This window comes from Mustelus asterias, unplaced genomic scaffold (genome assembly GCF_964213995.1).
Source record: "Mustelus asterias unplaced genomic scaffold, sMusAst1.hap1.1 HAP1_SCAFFOLD_1088, whole genome shotgun sequence".
In the NCBI taxonomy this organism is placed as follows: Eukaryota; Metazoa; Chordata; class Chondrichthyes; order Carcharhiniformes; family Triakidae; genus Mustelus; species Mustelus asterias.
In genome coordinates, this window is record NW_027591033.1 from 92,313 (window position 1) to 96,832 (window position 4,520).

General features: G+C 47.1%; 1 pseudogene; it reads right to left on the bottom strand.

Moving 5' to 3' along the window:
- Positions 1 to 1,626: 1,626 nt before the first annotated feature.
- LOC144487847 (syncytin-2-like) lies at positions 1,627 to 2,933 on the bottom strand (annotated as a pseudogene).
- Positions 2,934 to 4,520: the final 1,587 nt, after the last annotated feature.

The following is a 4,520-nucleotide window of genomic DNA, read 5'->3' on the forward strand; positions in this document are numbered from 1 at the left end:
GGAGTTGTAGACAATGCGGAGGGAAGTGGCAGGTTACAGAGGGACATAGATAAGCTGCAGAGCTGGGCTGAGAGGTGGCAAATGGAGTTCAATGCGGAAAAGTGTGAGGTGATTCACTTTGGAAGGAGTAACAGGAATACAGAGTACTGGGCTAATGGTAAAATACTTGGTAGTGTGGATGAACAGAGGGATCTGGGTGTCTGTGAGAAACGAAGCTCACTCTTTAATAATTTTACACGAGTCAAATTCTGAAGAAGCGTCTTTTAATCGATCTTGCAAGAAAGGGTGTCGCTGAGCAGGCACACTTTAACATAATTACAGCATGTATTTTATACAGTTTCTCCAAAGCCCCCGATACAAAGAGAACAAAGAACAAAGAACAGTACAGCACAGGAAACAGGCCCTTCAGCCCTCCAAGCCTGTGCCGCTCCTTGGTCCAACTAGACCAATCGTTTGTATCCCTCCATTCCCAGGCTGCTCATGTGACTATCCAGGTAAGTCTTAAACGATGTCAGCGTGCCTGCCTCCACCACCCTACTTGGCAGCGCATTCCAGGCCCCCACCACCCTCTGTGTAAAAAACGTCCCTCTGATGTCTGAGTTATACCTCGCCCCTCTCACCTTGAGCCCGTGACCCCTCGTGATCGTCACCTCCGACCTGGGAAAAAGCTTCCCACTGTTCACCCTATCTATACCCTTCATAATCTTGTATACCTCTATTAGATCTCCCCTCATTCTCCGTCTTTCCAAGGAGAACAACCCCAGTCTACCCAATCTCTCCTCATAGCTAAGACCCTCCATACCAGGCAACATCCTGGTAAACCTTCTCTGCACTCTCTCCAATGCCTCCACGTCCTTCTGGTAGTGCGGCGACCAGAACTGGACGCAGTACTCCAAATGTGGCCTAACCAGCGTTCTATACAGCTGCATCATCAGACTCCAGCTTTTATACTCTATGCCCCGTCCTATAAAGGCAAGCATACCATATGCCTTCTTCACCACCTTCTCCACCTCTGTTCAAGGATTTGTGGACTTGCACACCTAGGTCCCTCTGTGTTTCTATACTCCTGATGACTCTGCCATTTATTGTATAACTCCTCCCTACATTATTTCTTCCAAAATGCATCACTTCGCATTTATCCGGATTAAACTCCATCTGCCACCTCTCCGCCCAATTTTCCAGCCTATCTATATCCTGCTGTATTGCCCGACAATGCTCTTCGCTATCCGCAAGTCCAGCCATCTTCGTGTCATCCGCAAACTTGCTGATTACACCAGTTACACCTTCTTCCAAATCATTCCCCCCTGCTCTTGATTATGTTATGTGATTATGTTTCCTTTGTCAACGTTATGTGATTATGTCTCCTATTTCTTGCCTATGTGGTAGGTTCTTAACTGCTGCTATGTTCAGATAAGACACTTTCTTTGTTCTTTCTTGTTTCGGTCCCATGTTGCGTATCTTCGGTGGTTTCTGTGTTAAGACTGATGTTTGCACACTATAACCTGCTTTAAAGCCTGCTTATGGTTCTACAATTCAGCTTCATGTAGAAGCAACATTATGCCATATCTCACAATTCCCCCTTTTCTTCTTTTCACCATTGTTGTCTTCTACATTCTACCAGATGGTTTATTGTGTGTCCTCGAATCCTTTAAGCATTATTTCAGCTTCCTTTTCAACATCCGTCTCTCCATCCATATTATCCATCTCTCCCTCATCTAGTAAATACACATTCTCGCTGTTTCCTTTTTTCTTTTCCATTGATATCTGTCTTGTCAAGGCCGTTTCAATTAATCGTTGGGTCAATCCTCTTACACTTGGAATGATACAACACCCAATTGCCACCAATATGCCGAACACCGTTATTAGGGAGGTGAAAATTGATATAATCATTCCCTTCCATTTTCCAAACCAGGAGTCCAGCCATCCTGTTAGGGATGTATCTACTCCAGCATTTTCCGCCAGTTCTTCCGTTAAGGTCCTTAATCCTTGCAGGGCCCGAGTGATGGACCCGTCAGGTGCCGTATTGTTTGGGATGAAGGTACAACACCTTCCTCCCAACATCACACACACACCTCCTTTTTCTGCCAAAATCATGTCGAGTGCTAGTCTGTTTTCCCAAGACGTTCTACTGGTGGCATCCAATTGCTCGGCTATTCCTCTCACTGCATCCCTGGTATAGTTTACAAATCTCTGTTGGTTGTAGTAGATATAAGTTATCCAGTCCACATTCTTGTTAATGGTAGCCCACCAAAAGAGGGTCGATTCAAAACCGGCCCCGATCTGATTGCGGGCCTTAAATTCATCTGGCACCCCCCTCGGTACTCCTATAGAGTCTAAGTATATACGGTCATCAAAGGAGGTCTCTATGACTAATCGTTTGCCTCTTCCTCTTTTCACCACCCTCTCTTTCTCAAATGCCAGGGTAAATGGGATAGCCAATTGAACAATTGCGCAAGTCCCCTTCCATTTTGGGGGCAGGATCGCCCTTAGGGTTTTCCCTCCACAATACCACCACAAATCCGCGCTGGGAACACTCAGTGAAGAGTAGTTTCCCTCCTCATTCGTCTCGATTACATTCTCAACCTCGGTACATGTTTCCAATTTTCCCAGGCTCTTGGCTAGGCCCTTACCCTGTCGGTGTACACACGAGGTGTGGTTCCCAACAGTGGTGGTGAATGCAGGAGGTATCTTCAAATCCTTTGCCTTGAGGGGAGGGAACACAAGGGACAAGGCGTGCAGCTGTCATTGTTCCAAGCCGTCTTATCCTGATATAGGGCAATCATGCACTCCATGCCCCGTCGGTCTCGTTCCCACCCGAGCGGAAAGGGCACCACTTGGGTTATCGGTCTGCCGGAGGCACAACTATAGCAATTGCTTTTGTTCAAACTTTTTACAGTGTACTTTACCCATTCTACCCAGGCATTTAAGAACATAAGAACATAAGAAATAGGAGCAGGAGTAGGCCATCTGGCCCTTCGAGCCTGCCCCGCCATTCAACAAGATCATGGCTGATCTGAAGCGAATCAGTTCCACTTACCCGCCTGCTCCCCATATTCCCTAATTCCCTTATCGATCAGAAAACTATCTACCCGTGATTTAAACATATTCAACGAGGAAGCCTCCACCACTTCAATGGGCAGAGAATTCCAGAGATTCACTACCCTCTGAGAGAAGAAGTTCCCCCTCAACTCTGTTCTGAACCGGCCCCCCCTTATTTTGAGGCTGTGCCCTCTAGTTCTGGTTTCCCTTCTAAGTGGAAAGAATCTCTCCACCTCTACCCTATCCAGCCCCTTCATTATCCTATATGTCTCTATAAGATCACCCCTCATCCTTCTAAACTCCAACGAGTACAGACCCAATCTGTTTAATCTCTCCTCATAAGCTACACCCCTCATCTCCGTTATCAACCTGGTGAACCTTCTCTGCACTCCCTCCAAGGCCAATATATCCTTTCGCAAATAAGGGGACCAAAACTGCACACAGTACTCCAGTTGCGGCCTCACCAGTGCCTTGTACAGTTGCAGCAAGACCTCCCTGCTTTTATATTCTATCCCCCTCGCGATAAAGGCCAACATTCCATTCGCCTTCTTGATCACCTGCTGCACCTGCAGACTGAGTTTTTGTGATTCGTGCACAAGGACCCCCAGGTCCCTCTGCACAGTCGCACGATGTAATTTTTCTCCATTTAAATAATATTCCAATTTACTATTATTTCTTCCAAAGTGGATAACCTCACATTTGCTAACGTTATATTCCATCTGCCAGATCCTCGCCCACTCGCTCAGCCTATCCAAATCTCTCTGCAGACTTTCCGCGTCCTCCACGCAATTCGCTTTCCCACTCACCTTCGTGTCATCAGCAAACTTGAATACCCTAGATTCAGTCCCCTCCTCCAGATCATCTATGTAAATGGTAAACAATTGAGGCCCCAGCACCGATCCCTGCGGCACGCCACTGGTCACCAACTGCCAACCAGAAAAGCACCCATTTATCCCAACTCTCTGCTTCCTGTTAGATAGCCAATCCCCAATCCACGCCAACACCTTACCCCTAACTCCATGTACCCCAATCTTCTGCAGCAAACTTTTGTGAGGCACCTTATCGAACACCTTCTGGAAATCTAAAAACACCACATCCACCGGTTCCCCTCTGTCAACCGCACTAGTGACATCTTCATAAAAGTCCAGTAGATTCGTCAAACACGACTTTCCCTTCGTGAATCCATGCTGCGTCTGCTTGATCTAACCATTCTTATTCAGGTGCTCTGTTATTTCCTCTTTAATAATGGACTCTAGCATCTTCCCAACTACGGACGTTAAGCTAACCGGCCTGTAGTTACCCGCCTTTTGTCTACTTCCTTTTTTAAACAGCGGCGTAACAGTAGCTGTTTTCCAATCAGCCGGCACTACCCGGCACTACCTCGACATACCAGTGGTGAGCCGCAGTGAGAGGATCTCCGGCACTGAGTCCGTCCCTGTGGCTCAGGAGGGTAAGGAGGAGAGCGGGAGGGCAATAGTTAT